The sequence below is a fragment of the Phaseolus vulgaris genome, chromosome 6 (assembly GCF_051622355.1).
Source record: "Phaseolus vulgaris cultivar YP4 chromosome 6, ASM5162235v1, whole genome shotgun sequence".
Lineage (NCBI taxonomy): Eukaryota > Viridiplantae > Streptophyta > Magnoliopsida > Fabales > Fabaceae > Phaseolus > Phaseolus vulgaris.
Window position 1 is genome coordinate 10,178,311 of NC_143503.1, and position 13,300 is coordinate 10,191,610.

The 13,300-nt window shown below is 40.4% G+C and overlaps 19 non-coding genes and 1 pseudogene across 19 annotated transcripts; all 20 read left to right on the top strand.

The window, feature by feature from the left end:
- The first annotated feature begins 67 nt into the window (after positions 1-67).
- On the top strand, positions 68-187 carry LOC150026333 (5S ribosomal RNA). Its single transcript, XR_016522079.1, has one exon. It is a non-coding gene; the product is annotated as a 5S ribosomal RNA (ribosomal RNA).
- A 558-nt stretch (positions 188-745) lies between these two features.
- LOC150026334 (5S ribosomal RNA) lies at positions 746-864 on the top strand. The gene has a single exon (XR_016522467.1). It is a non-coding gene; the product is annotated as a 5S ribosomal RNA (ribosomal RNA).
- Positions 865-1,422: 558 nt separating this feature from the next.
- On the top strand, positions 1,423-1,541 carry LOC150026335 (5S ribosomal RNA). The gene has a single exon (XR_016522468.1). It is a non-coding gene; the product is annotated as a 5S ribosomal RNA (ribosomal RNA).
- A 558-nt stretch (positions 1,542-2,099) lies between these two features.
- On the top strand, positions 2,100-2,218 carry LOC150026336 (5S ribosomal RNA). Its single transcript, XR_016522469.1, has one exon. It is a non-coding gene; the product is annotated as a 5S ribosomal RNA (ribosomal RNA).
- Positions 2,219-2,770: 552 nt separating this feature from the next.
- LOC150026337 (5S ribosomal RNA) lies at positions 2,771-2,886 on the top strand (annotated as a pseudogene).
- Positions 2,887-3,214: 328 nt separating this feature from the next.
- On the top strand, positions 3,215-3,333 carry LOC150026338 (5S ribosomal RNA). Its single transcript, XR_016522470.1, has one exon. It is a non-coding gene; the product is annotated as a 5S ribosomal RNA (ribosomal RNA).
- A 558-nt stretch (positions 3,334-3,891) lies between these two features.
- LOC150026339 (5S ribosomal RNA) lies at positions 3,892-4,010 on the top strand. The gene has a single exon (XR_016522471.1). It is a non-coding gene; the product is annotated as a 5S ribosomal RNA (ribosomal RNA).
- Positions 4,011-4,566: 556 nt separating this feature from the next.
- On the top strand, positions 4,567-4,685 carry LOC150026340 (5S ribosomal RNA). The gene has a single exon (XR_016522472.1). It is a non-coding gene; the product is annotated as a 5S ribosomal RNA (ribosomal RNA).
- A 560-nt stretch (positions 4,686-5,245) lies between these two features.
- LOC150026341 (5S ribosomal RNA) lies at positions 5,246-5,364 on the top strand. Its single transcript, XR_016522473.1, has one exon. It is a non-coding gene; the product is annotated as a 5S ribosomal RNA (ribosomal RNA).
- Positions 5,365-5,922: 558 nt separating this feature from the next.
- Positions 5,923-6,041, top strand: LOC150026342 (5S ribosomal RNA). The gene has a single exon (XR_016522474.1). It is a non-coding gene; the product is annotated as a 5S ribosomal RNA (ribosomal RNA).
- A 558-nt stretch (positions 6,042-6,599) lies between these two features.
- Positions 6,600-6,718, top strand: LOC150026343 (5S ribosomal RNA). The gene has a single exon (XR_016522475.1). It is a non-coding gene; the product is annotated as a 5S ribosomal RNA (ribosomal RNA).
- A 557-nt stretch (positions 6,719-7,275) lies between these two features.
- Positions 7,276-7,394, top strand: LOC150026344 (5S ribosomal RNA). The gene has a single exon (XR_016522476.1). It is a non-coding gene; the product is annotated as a 5S ribosomal RNA (ribosomal RNA).
- A 558-nt stretch (positions 7,395-7,952) lies between these two features.
- LOC150026345 (5S ribosomal RNA) lies at positions 7,953-8,071 on the top strand. The gene has a single exon (XR_016522477.1). It is a non-coding gene; the product is annotated as a 5S ribosomal RNA (ribosomal RNA).
- Positions 8,072-8,629: 558 nt separating this feature from the next.
- LOC150026346 (5S ribosomal RNA) lies at positions 8,630-8,748 on the top strand. Its single transcript, XR_016522478.1, has one exon. It is a non-coding gene; the product is annotated as a 5S ribosomal RNA (ribosomal RNA).
- Positions 8,749-9,305: 557 nt separating this feature from the next.
- Positions 9,306-9,424, top strand: LOC150026347 (5S ribosomal RNA). Its single transcript, XR_016522479.1, has one exon. It is a non-coding gene; the product is annotated as a 5S ribosomal RNA (ribosomal RNA).
- A 558-nt stretch (positions 9,425-9,982) lies between these two features.
- Positions 9,983-10,101, top strand: LOC150026348 (5S ribosomal RNA). The gene has a single exon (XR_016522480.1). It is a non-coding gene; the product is annotated as a 5S ribosomal RNA (ribosomal RNA).
- Positions 10,102-10,659: 558 nt separating this feature from the next.
- LOC150026349 (5S ribosomal RNA) lies at positions 10,660-10,778 on the top strand. Its single transcript, XR_016522481.1, has one exon. It is a non-coding gene; the product is annotated as a 5S ribosomal RNA (ribosomal RNA).
- A 558-nt stretch (positions 10,779-11,336) lies between these two features.
- LOC150026350 (5S ribosomal RNA) lies at positions 11,337-11,455 on the top strand. Its single transcript, XR_016522482.1, has one exon. It is a non-coding gene; the product is annotated as a 5S ribosomal RNA (ribosomal RNA).
- A 558-nt stretch (positions 11,456-12,013) lies between these two features.
- LOC150026351 (5S ribosomal RNA) lies at positions 12,014-12,132 on the top strand. The gene has a single exon (XR_016522483.1). It is a non-coding gene; the product is annotated as a 5S ribosomal RNA (ribosomal RNA).
- Positions 12,133-12,690: 558 nt separating this feature from the next.
- On the top strand, positions 12,691-12,809 carry LOC150026352 (5S ribosomal RNA). The gene has a single exon (XR_016522484.1). It is a non-coding gene; the product is annotated as a 5S ribosomal RNA (ribosomal RNA).
- Positions 12,810-13,300: the final 491 nt, after the last annotated feature.

Consider the following 13,300-nt stretch of genomic DNA (forward strand, 5'->3'; position numbering starts at 1 on the left):
GTCCAACCATTTTGAAACTGAAGCCCAATTGCAAATCCATATACGCATTGATCTTGCTACACTTGACAGGTGCGATCATACCAGCACTAATGCACCCGGATCCCATCAGAACTCCGCAGCTAAGCGTGCTTGGGCGAGAGTAGTACTAGGATGGGTGACCTCCTGGGAAGTCCTCGTGTTGCACTTCTTTTTGTATTTATTGTTTTTCTTCCTGGCCTAAACAATCGAACCACGAGTTCAGTGAGTTATCGCGTTCGGGGCCCTTCGGGAATTGGCAACTAGATTCGTTACGTCATGTCGAACAACTTTCATTTTTTACGCGTCTCCATCCGACTTCCCGATCAAAAGTTATGGCCGTTTGAAGTTTTCCACAAAAAATTCTCAGCAACTCAAAATCTCTCGTTGTTTTCCAACCTGTGAGGACTCCTCCGCCAAATATACCCCCAATAGAGTTACCAGAAAAAAATTTGGATGAAAAATCATTTTTTTACCTATTTTTAATGAATTTTTCAATATTACTGCCATGCCAAAATCTATCAAAAGTTATGACCACGAGTTCACCTTTTTCGTGCTATTTTTTTTTTTTTTTTTTTCTTGCTGACCCTCTAAATAAAAAAATTAAAGTACCTAGAAAAACGATCCTGAAATAGTGTTCTGTAGCGAGTTATCGCGTTCGGGGTCCAACCATTTTGAAACTGAAGCCCAATTGCAAATCCATATACGCATTGATCTTGCTACACTTGACAGGTGCGATCATACCAGCACTAATGCACCGGATCCCATCAGAACTCCGCAGCTAAGCGTGCTTGGGCGAGAGTAGTACTAGGATGGGTGACCTCCTGGGAAGTCCTCGTGTTGCACTTCTTTTTGTATTTATTGTTTTTCTTCCTGGCCTAAACAATCGAACCACGAGTTCAGTGAGTTATCGCGTTCGGGGCCCTTCGGGAATTGGCAACTAGATTCGTTACGTCATGTCGAACAACTTTCATTTTTTACGCGTCTCCATCCGACTTCCCGATCAAAAGTTATGGCCGTTTGAAGTTTTCCACAAAAAATTCTCAGCAACTCAAAATCTCTCGTTGTTTTCCAACCTGTGAGGACTCCTCCGCCAAATATACCCCCAATAGAGTTACCAGAAAAAAATTTGGATGAAAAATCATTTTTTTACCTATTTTTAATGAATTTTTCAATATTACTGCCATGCCAAAATCTATCAAAAGTTATGACCACGAGTTCACCTTTTTCGTGCTATTTTTTTTTTTTTTTTTTTCTTGCTGACCCTCTAAATAAAAAAATTAAAGTACCTAGAAAAACGATCCTGAAATAGTGTTCTGTAGCGAGTTATCGCGTTCGGGGTCCAACCATTTTGAAACTGAAGCCCAATTGCAAATCCATATACGCATTGATCTTGCTACACTTGACAGGTGCGATCATACCAGCACTAATGCACCGGATCCCATCAGAACTCCGCAGCTAAGCGTGCTTGGGCGAGAGTAGTACTAGGATGGGTGACCTCCTGGGAAGTCCTCGTGTTGCACTTCTTTTTGTATTTATTGTTTTTCTTCCTGGCCTAAACAATCGAACCACGAGTTCAGTGAGTTATCGCGTTCGGGGCCCTTCGGGAATTGGCAACTAGATTCGTTACGTCATGTCGAACAACTTTCATTTTTTACGCGTCTCCATCCGACTTCCCGATCAAAAGTTATGGCCGTTTGAAGTTTTCCACAAAAAATTCTCAGCAACTCAAAATCTCTCGTTGTTTTCCAACCTGTGAGGACTCCTCCGCCAAATATACCCCCAATAGAGTTACCAGAAAAAAATTTGGATGAAAAATCATTTTTTTACCTATTTTTAATGAATTTTTCAATATTACTGCCATGCCAAAATCTATCAAAAGTTATGACCACGAGTTCACCTTTTTCGTGCTATTTTTTTTTTTTTTTTTTTCTTGCTGACCCTCTAAATAAAAAAATTAAAGTACCTAGAAAAACGATCCTGAAATAGTGTTCTGTAGCGAGTTATCGCGTTCGGGGTCCAACCATTTTGAAACTGAAGCCCAATTGCAAATCCATATACGCATTGATCTTGCTACACTTGACAGGTGCGATCATACCAGCACTAATGCACCGGATCCCATCAGAACTCCGCAGCTAAGCGTGCTTGGGCGAGAGTAGTACTAGGATGGGTGACCTCCTGGGAAGTCCTCGTGTTGCACTTCTTTTTGTATTTATTGTTTTTCTTCCTGGCCTAAACAATCGAACCACGAGTTCAGTGAGTTATCGCGTTCGGGGCCCTTCGGGAATTGGCAACTAGATTCGTTACGTCATGTCGAACAACTTTCATTTTTTACGCGTCTCCATCCGACTTCCCGATCAAAAGTTATGGCCGTTTGAAGTTTTCCACAAAAAATTCTCAGCAACTCAAAATCTCTCGTTGTTTTCCAACCTGTGAGGACTCCTCCGCCAATATATACCCAATAGAGTTACCGGAAAAAATTTGGATGAAAAATCATTTTTTTACCTATTTTTAATGAATTTTTCAATATTACTGCCATGCCAAAATCTATCAAAAGTTATGACCACGAGTTCACCTTTTTTCGTGCTATTTTTTTTTTTTTTTTTTCTTGCGACCCTCTAAATAAAAAAATTAAAGTACCTAGAAAAACGATCCTGAAATAGTGTTCGTAGCGAGTTATCGCGTTCGGGGTCCAACCATTTTGAACCGAAGCCCAATTGCAAATCCATATACGCATTGATCTTGCTACACTTGACAGTGCGATCATACCAGCACTAATGCACGGATCCCATCGAACTCCGCTAACTAAGCGTGCTTGGGCGAGAGTAGTACTAGGATGGGTGACCTCTGGGAAGTCTCGTGTTGCACTTCTTTTTGTATCCTCCGCCAAATATACCCCCAATAGAGTTACCAGAAAAAAATTTGGATGAAAAATCATTTTTTTACCTATTTTTAATGAATTTTTCAATATTACTGCCATGCCAAAATCTATCAAAAGTTATGACCACGAGTTCACCTTTTTCGTGCTATTTTTTTTTTTTTTTTTTCTTGCTGACCCTCTAAATAAAAAAATTAAAGTACCTAGAAAAACGATCCTGAAATAGTGTTCTGTAGCGAGTTATCGCGTTCGGGGTCCAACCATTTTGAAACTGAAGCCCAATTGCAAATCCATATACGCATTGATCTTGCTACACTTGACAGGTGCGATCATACCAGCACTAATGCACCGGATCCCATCAGAACTCCGCAGCTAAGCGTGCTTGGGCGAGAGTAGTACTAGGATGGGTGACCTCCTGGGAAGTCCTCGTGTTGCACTTCTTTTTGTATTTATTGTTTTTCTTCCTGGCCTAAACAATCGAACCACGAGTTCAGTGAGTTATCGCGTTCGGGGCCCTTCGGGAATTGGCAACTAGATTCGTTACGTCATGTCGAACAACTTTCATTTTTTACGCGTCTCCATCCGACTTCCCGATCAAAAGTTATGGCCGTTTGAAGTTTTCCACAAAAAATTCTCAGCAACTCAAAATCTCTCGTTGTTTTCCAACCTGTGAGGACTCCTCCGCCAAATATACCCCCAATAGAGTTACCAGAAAAAAATTTGGATGAAAAATCATTTTTTTACCTATTTTTAATGAATTTTTCAATATTACTGCCATGCCAAAATCTATCAAAAGTTATGACCACGAGTTCACCTTTTTCGTGCTATTTTTTTTTTTTTTTTTTTCTTGCTGACCCTCTAAATAAAAAAATTAAAGTACCTAGAAAAACGATCCTGAAATAGTGTTCTGTAGCGAGTTATCGCGTTCGGGGTCCAACCATTTTGAAACTGAAGCCCAATTGCAAATCCATATACGCATTGATCTTGCTACACTTGACAGGTGCGATCATACCAGCACTAATGCACCGGATCCCATCAGAACTCCGCAGCTAAGCGTGCTTGGGCGAGAGTAGTACTAGGATGGGTGACCTCCTGGGAAGTCCTCGTGTTGCACTTCTTTTTGTATTTATTGTTTTTCTTCCTGGCCTAAACAATCGAACCACGAGTTCAGTGAGTTATCGCGTTCGGGGCCCTTCGGGAATTGGCAACTAGATTCGTTACGTCATGTCGAACAACTTTCATTTTTTACGCGTCTCCATCCGACTTCCCGATCAAAAGTTATGGCCGTTTGAAGTTTTCCACAAAAAATTCTCAGCAACTCAAAATCTCTCGTTGTTTTCCAACCTGTGAGGACTCCTCCGCCAAATATACCCCCAATAGAGTTACCAGAAAAAAATTTGGATGAAAAATCATTTTTTTACCTATTTTTAATGAATTTTTCAATATTACTGCCATGCCAAAATCTATCAAAAGTTATGACCACGAGTTCACCTTTTTCGTGCTATTTTTTTTTTTTTTTTTCTTGCTGACCCTCTAAATAAAAAAATTAAAGTACCTAGAAAAACGATCCTGAAATAGTGTTCTGTAGCGAGTTATCGCGTTCGGGGTCCAACCATTTTGAAACTGAAGCCCAATTGCAAATCCATATACGCATTGATCTTGCTACACTTGACAGGTGCGATCATACCAGCACTAATGCACCGGATCCCATCAGAACTCCGCAGCTAAGCGTGCTTGGGCGAGAGTAGTACTAGGATGGGTGACCTCCTGGGAAGTCCTCGTGTTGCACTTCTTTTTGTATTTATTGTTTTTCTTCCTGGCCTAAACAATCGAACCACGAGTTCAGTGAGTTATCGCGTTCGGGGCCCTTCGGGAATTGGCAACTAGATTCGTTACGTCATGTCGAACAACTTTCATTTTTTACGCGTCTCCATCCGACTTCCCGATCAAAAGTTATGGCCGTTTGAAGTTTTCCACAAAAAATTCTCAGCAACTCAAAATCTCTCGTTGTTTTCCAACCTGTGAGGACTCCTCCGCCAAATATACCCCCAATAGAGTTACCAGAAAAAAATTTGGATGAAAAATCATTTTTTTACCTATTTTTAATGAATTTTTCAATATTACTACTGCCATGCCAAAATCTATCAAAAGTTATGACCACGAGTTCACCTTTTTCGTGCTATTTTTTTTTTTTTTTTTTCTTGCTGACCCTCTAAATAAAAAAATTAAAGTACCTAGAAAAACGATCCTGAAATAGTGTTCTGTAGCGAGTTATCGCGTTCGGGGTCCAACCATTTTGAAACTGAAGCCCAATTGCAAATCCATATACGCATTGATCTTGCTACACTTGACAGGTGCGATCATACCAGCACTAATGCACCGGATCCCATCAGAACTCCGCAGCTAAGCGTGCTTGGGCGAGAGTAGTACTAGGATGGGTGACCTCCTGGGAAGTCCTCGTGTTGCACTTCTTTTTGTATTTATTGTTTTTCTTCCTGGCCTAAACAATCGAACCACGAGTTCAGTGAGTTATCGCGTTCGGGGCCCTTCGGGAATTGGCAACTAGATTCGTTACGTCATGTCGAACAACTTTCATTTTTTACGCGTCTCCATCCGACTTCCCGATCAAAAGTTATGGCCGTTTGAAGTTTTCCACAAAAAATTCTCAGCAACTCAAAATCTCTCGTTGTTTTCCAACCTGTGAGGACTCCTCCGCCAAATATACCCCCAATAGAGTTACCAGAAAAAAATTTGGATGAAAAAATCATTTTTTTACCTATTTTTAATGAATTTTTCAATATTACTGCCATGCCAAAATCTATCAAAAGTTATGACCACGAGTTCACCTTTTTCGTGCTATTTTTTTTTTTTTTTTTTCTTGCTGACCCTCTAAATAAAAAAATTAAAGTACCTAGAAAAACGATCCTGAAATAGTGTTCTGTAGCGAGTTATCGCGTTCGGGGTCCAACCATTTTGAAACTGAAGCCCAATTGCAAATCCATATACGCATTGATCTTGCTACACTTGACAGGTGCGATCATACCAGCACTAATGCACCGGATCCCATCAGAACTCCGCAGCTAAGCGTGCTTGGGCGAGAGTAGTACTAGGATGGGTGACCTCCTGGGAAGTCCTCGTGTTGCACTTCTTTTTGTATTTATTGTTTTTCTTCCTGGCCTAAACAATCGAACCACGAGTTCAGTGAGTTATCGCGTTCGGGGCCCTTCGGGAATTGGCAACTAGATTCGTTACGTCATGTCGAACAACTTTCATTTTTTACGCGTCTCCATCCGACTTCCCGATCAAAAGTTATGGCCGTTTGAAGTTTTCCACAAAAAATTCTCAGCAACTCAAAATCTCTCGTTGTTTTCCAACCTGTGAGGACTCCTCCGCCAAATATACCCCCAATAGAGTTACCAGAAAAAAATTTGGATGAAAAATCATTTTTTTACCTATTTTTAATGAATTTTTCAATATTACTGCCATGCCAAAATCTATCAAAAGTTATGACCACGAGTTCACCTTTTTCGTGCTATTTTTTTTTTTTTTTTTTTCTTGCTGACCCTCTAAATAAAAAAATTAAAGTACCTAGAAAAACGATCCTGAAATAGTGTTCTGTAGCGAGTTATCGCGTTCGGGGTCCAACCATTTTGAAACTGAAGCCCAATTGCAAATCCATATACGCATTGATCTTGCTACACTTGACAGGTGCGATCATACCAGCACTAATGCACCGGATCCCATCAGAACTCCGCAGCTAAGCGTGCTTGGGCGAGAGTAGTACTAGGATGGGTGACCTCCTGGGAAGTCCTCGTGTTGCACTTCTTTTTGTATTTATTGTTTTTCTTCCTGGCCTAAACAATCGAACCACGAGTTCAGTGAGTTATCGCGTTCGGGGCCCTTCGGGAATTGGCAACTAGATTCGTTACGTCATGTCGAACAACTTTCATTTTTTACGCGTCTCCATCCGACTTCCCGATCAAAAGTTATGGCCGTTTGAAGTTTTCCACAAAAAATTCTCAGCAACTCAAAATCTCTCGTTGTTTTCCAACCTGTGAGGACTCCTCCGCCAAATATACCCCCAATAGAGTTACCAGAAAAAAATTTGGATGAAAAATCATTTTTTTACCTATTTTTAATGAATTTTTCAATATTACTGCCATGCCAAAATCTATCAAAAGTTATGACCACGAGTTCACCTTTTTCGTGCTATTTTTTTTTTTTTTTTTTCTTGCTGACCCTCTAAATAAAAAAATTAAAGTACCTAGAAAAACGATCCTGAAATAGTGTTCTGTAGCGAGTTATCGCGTTCGGGGTCCAACCATTTTGAAACTGAAGCCCAATTGCAAATCCATATACGCATTGATCTTGCTACACTTGACAGGTGCGATCATACCAGCACTAATGCACCGGATCCCATCAGAACTCCGCAGCTAAGCGTGCTTGGGCGAGAGTAGTACTAGGATGGGTGACCTCCTGGGAAGTCCTCGTGTTGCACTTCTTTTTGTATTTATTGTTTTTCTTCCTGGCCTAAACAATCGAACCACGAGTTCAGTGAGTTATCGCGTTCGGGGCCCTTCGGGAATTGGCAACTAGATTCGTTACGTCATGTCGAACAACTTTCATTTTTTACGCGTCTCCATCCGACTTCCCGATCAAAAGTTATGGCCGTTTGAAGTTTTCCACAAAAAATTCTCAGCAACTCAAAATCTCTCGTTGTTTTCCAACCTGTGAGGACTCCTCCGCCAAATATACCCCCAATAGAGTTACCAGAAAAAAATTTGGATGAAAAATCATTTTTTTACCTATTTTTAATGAATTTTTCAATATTACTGCCATGCCAAAATCTATCAAAAGTTATGACCACGAGTTCACCTTTTTCGTGCTATTTTTTTTTTTTTTTTTTTCTTGCTGACCCTCTAAATAAAAAAATTAAAGTACCTAGAAAAACGATCCTGAAATAGTGTTCTGTAGCGAGTTATCGCGTTCGGGGTCCAACCATTTTGAAACTGAAGCCCAATTGCAAATCCATATACGCATTGATCTTGCTACACTTGACAGGTGCGATCATACCAGCACTAATGCACCGGATCCCATCAGAACTCCGCAGCTAAGCGTGCTTGGGCGAGAGTAGTACTAGGATGGGTGACCTCCTGGGAAGTCCTCGTGTTGCACTTCTTTTTGTATTTATTGTTTTTCTTCCTGGCCTAAACAATCGAACCACGAGTTCAGTGAGTTATCGCGTTCGGGGCCCTTCGGGAATTGGCAACTAGATTCGTTACGTCATGTCGAACAACTTTCATTTTTTACGCGTCTCCATCCGACTTCCCGATCAAAAGTTATGGCCGTTTGAAGTTTTCCACAAAAAATTCTCAGCAACTCAAAATCTCTCGTTGTTTTCCAACCTGTGAGGACTCCTCCGCCAAATATACCCCCAATAGAGTTACCAGAAAAAAATTTGGATGAAAAATCATTTTTTTACCTATTTTTAATGAATTTTTCAATATTACTGCCATGCCAAAATCTATCAAAAGTTATGACCACGAGTTCACCTTTTTCGTGCTATTTTTTTTTTTTTTTTTTTCTTGCTGACCCTCTAAATAAAAAAATTAAAGTACCTAGAAAAACGATCCTGAAATAGTGTTCTGTAGCGAGTTATCGCGTTCGGGGTCCAACCATTTTGAAACTGAAGCCCAATTGCAAATCCATATACGCATTGATCTTGCTACACTTGACAGGTGCGATCATACCAGCACTAATGCACCGGATCCCATCAGAACTCCGCAGCTAAGCGTGCTTGGGCGAGAGTAGTACTAGGATGGGTGACCTCCTGGGAAGTCCTCGTGTTGCACTTCTTTTTGTATTTATTGTTTTTCTTCCTGGCCTAAACAATCGAACCACGAGTTCAGTGAGTTATCGCGTTCGGGGCCCTTCGGGAATTGGCAACTAGATTCGTTACGTCATGTCGAACAACTTTCATTTTTTACGCGTCTCCATCCGACTTCCCGATCAAAAGTTATGGCCGTTTGAAGTTTTCCACAAAAAATTCTCAGCAACTCAAAATCTCTCGTTGTTTTCCAACCTGTGAGGACTCCTCCGCCAAATATACCCCCAATAGAGTTACCAGAAAAAAATTTGGATGAAAAATCATTTTTTTACCTATTTTTAATGAATTTTTCAATATTACTGCCATGCCAAAATCTATCAAAAGTTATGACCACGAGTTCACCTTTTTCGTGCTATTTTTTTTTTTTTTTTTTCTTGCTGACCCTCTAAATAAAAAAATTAAAGTACCTAGAAAAACGATCCTGAAATAGTGTTCTGTAGCGAGTTATCGCGTTCGGGGTCCAACCATTTTGAAACTGAAGCCCAATTGCAAATCCATATACGCATTGATCTTGCTACACTTGACAGGTGCGATCATACCAGCACTAATGCACCGGATCCCATCAGAACTCCGCAGCTAAGCGTGCTTGGGCGAGAGTAGTACTAGGATGGGTGACCTCCTGGGAAGTCCTCGTGTTGCACTTCTTTTTGTATTTATTGTTTTTCTTCCTGGCCTAAACAATCGAACCACGAGTTCAGTGAGTTATCGCGTTCGGGGCCCTTCGGGAATTGGCAACTAGATTCGTTACGTCATGTCGAACAACTTTCATTTTTTACGCGTCTCCATCCGACTTCCCGATCAAAAGTTATGGCCGTTTGAAGTTTTCCACAAAAAATTCTCAGCAACTCAAAATCTCTCGTTGTTTTCCAACCTGTGAGGACTCCTCCGCCAAATATACCCCCAATAGAGTTACCAGAAAAAAATTTGGATGAAAAATCATTTTTTTACCTATTTTTAATGAATTTTTCAATATTACTGCCATGCCAAAATCTATCAAAAGTTATGACCACGAGTTCACCTTTTTCGTGCTATTTTTTTTTTTTTTTTTTTCTTGCTGACCCTCTAAATAAAAAAATTAAAGTACCTAGAAAAACGATCCTGAAATAGTGTTCTGTAGCGAGTTATCGCGTTCGGGGTCCAACCATTTTGAAACTGAAGCCCAATTGCAAATCCATATACGCATTGATCTTGCTACACTTGACAGGTGCGATCATACCAGCACTAATGCACCGGATCCCATCAGAACTCCGCAGCTAAGCGTGCTTGGGCGAGAGTAGTACTAGGATGGGTGACCTCCTGGGAAGTCCTCGTGTTGCACTTCTTTTTGTATTTATTGTTTTTCTTCCTGGCCTAAACAATCGAACCACGAGTTCAGTGAGTTATCGCGTTCGGGGCCCTTCGGGAATTGGCAACTAGATTCGTTACGTCATGTCGAACAACTTTCATTTTTTACGCGTCTCCATCCGACTTCCCGATCAAAAGTTATGGCCGTTTGAAGTTTTCCACAAAAAATTCTCAGCAACTCAAAATCTCTCGTTGTTTTCCAACCTGTGAGGACTCCTCCGCCAAATATACCCCCAATAGAGTTACCAGAAAAAAATTTGGATGAAAAATCATTTTTTTACCTATTTTTAATGAATTTTTCAATATTACTGCCATGCCAAAATCTATCAAAAGTTATGACCACGAGTTCACCTTTTTCGTGCTATTTTTTTTTTTTTTTTTTTCTTGCTGACCCTCTAAATAAAAAAATTAAAGTACCTAGAAAAACGATCCTGAAATAGTGTTCTGTAGCGAGTTATCGCGTTCGGGGTCCAACCATTTTGAAACTGAAGCCCAATTGCAAATCCATATACGCATTGATCTTGCTACACTTGACAGGTGCGATCATACCAGCACTAATGCACCGGATCCCATCAGAACTCCGCAGCTAAGCGTGCTTGGGCGAGAGTAGTACTAGGATGGGTGACCTCCTGGGAAGTCCTCGTGTTGCACTTCTTTTTGTATTTATTGTTTTTCTTCCTGGCCTAAACAATCGAACCACGAGTTCAGTGAGTTATCGCGTTCGGGGCCCTTCGGGAATTGGCAACTAGATTCGTTACGTCATGTCGAACAACTTTCATTTTTTACGCGTCTCCATCCGACTTCCCGATCAAAAGTTATGGCCGTTTGAAGTTTTCCACAAAAAATTCTCAGCAACTCAAAATCTCTCGTTGTTTTCCAACCTGTGAGGACTCCTCCGCCAAATATACCCCCAATAGAGTTACCAGAAAAAAATTTGGATGAAAAATCATTTTTTTACCTATTTTTAATGAATTTTTCAATATTACTGCCATGCCAAAATCTATCAAAAGTTATGACCACGAGTTCACCTTTTTCGTGCTATTTTTTTTTTTTTTTTTTTCTTGCTGACCCTCTAAATAAAAAAATTAAAGTACCTAGAAAAACGATCCTGAAATAGTGTTCTGTAGCGAGTTATCGCGTTCGGGGTCCAACCATTTTGAAACTGAAGCCCAATTGCAAATCCATATACGCATTGATCTTGCTACACTTGACAGGTGCGATCATACCAGCACTAATGCACCGGATCCCATCAGAACTCCGCAGCTAAGCGTGCTTGGGCGAGAGTAGTACTAGGATGGGTGACCTCCTGGGAAGTCCTCGTGTTGCACTTCTTTTTGTATTTATTGTTTTTCTTCCTGGCCTAAACAATCGAACCACGAGTTCAGTGAGTTATCGCGTTCGGGGCCCTTCGGGAATTGGCAACTAGATTCGTTACGTCATGTCGAACAACTTTCATTTTTTACGCGTCTCCATCCGACTTCCCGATCAAAAGTTATGGCCGTTTGAAGTTTTCCACAAAAAATTCTCAGCAACTCAAAATCTCTCGTTGTTTTCCAACCTGTGAGGACTCCTCCGCCAAATATACCCCCAATAGAGTTACCAGAAAAAAATTTGGATGAAAAATCATTTTTTTACCTATTTTTAATGAATTTTTCAATATTACTGCCATGCCAAAATCTATCAAAAGTTATGACCACGAGTTCACCTTTTTCGTGCTATTTTTTTTTTTTTTTTTTTCTTGCTGACCCTCTAAATAAAAAAATTAAAGTACCTAGAAAAACGATCCTGAAATAGTGTTCTGTAGCGAGTTATCGCGTTCGGGGTCCAACCATTTTGAAACTGAAGCCCAATTGCAAATCCATATACGCATTGATCTTGCTACACTTGACAGGTGCGATCATACCAGCACTAATGCACCGGATCCCATCAGAACTCCGCAGCTAAGCGTGCTTGGGCGAGAGTAGTACTAGGATGGGTGACCTCCTGGGAAGTCCTCGTGTTGCACTTCTTTTTGTATTTATTGTTTTTCTTCCTGGCCTAAACAATCGAACCACGAGTTCAGTGAGTTATCGCGTTCGGGGCCCTTCGGGAATTGGCAACTAGATTCGTTACGTCATGTCGAACAACTTTCATTTTTTACGCGTCTCCATCCGACTTCCCGATCAAAAGTTATGGCCGTTTGAAGTTTTCCACAAAAAATTCTCAGCAACTCAAAATCTCTCGTTGTTTTCCAACCTGTGAGGACTCCTCCGCCAAATATACCCCCAATAGAGTTACCAGAAAAAAATTTGGATGAAAAATCATTTTTTTACCTATTTTTAATGAATTTTTCAATATTACTGCCATGCCAAAATCTATCAAAAGTTATGACCACGAGTTCACCTTTTTCGTGCTATTTTTTTTTTTTTTTTTTTCTTGCTGACCCTCTAAATAAAAAAATTAAAGTACCTAGAAAAACGATCCTGAAATAGTGTTCTGTAGCGAGTTATCGCGTTCGGGGTCCAACCATTTTGAAACTGAAGCCCAATTGCAAATCCATATACGCATTGATCTTGCTACACTTGACAGGTGCGATCATACCAGCACTAATGCACCGGATCCCATCAGAACTCCGCAGCTAAGCGTGCTTGGGCGAGAGTAGTACTAGGATGGGTGACCTCCTGGGAAGTCCTCGTGTTGCACTTCTTTTTGTATTTATTGTTTTTCTTCCTGGCCTAAACAATCGAACCACGAGTTCAGTGAGTTATCGCGTTCGGGGCCCTTCGGGAATTGGCAACTAGATTCGTTACGTCATGTCGAACAACTTTCATTTTTTACGCGTCTCCATCCGACTTCCCGATCAAAAGTTATGGCCGTTTGAAGTTTTCCACAAAAAATTCTCAGCAACTCAAAATCTCTCGTTGTTTTCCAACCTGTGAGGACTCCTCCGCCAAATATACCCCCAATAGAGTTACCAGAAAAAAATTTGGATGAAAAATCATTTTTTTACCTATTTTTAATGAATTTTTCAATATTACTGCCATGCCAAAATCTATCAAAAGTTATGACCACGAGTTCACCTTTTTCGTGCTATTTTTTTTTTTTTTTTTTTCTTGCTGACCCTCTAAATAAAAAAATTAAAGTACCTAGAAAAACGATCCTGAAATAGTGTTCTGTAGCGAGTTATCGCGTTCGGG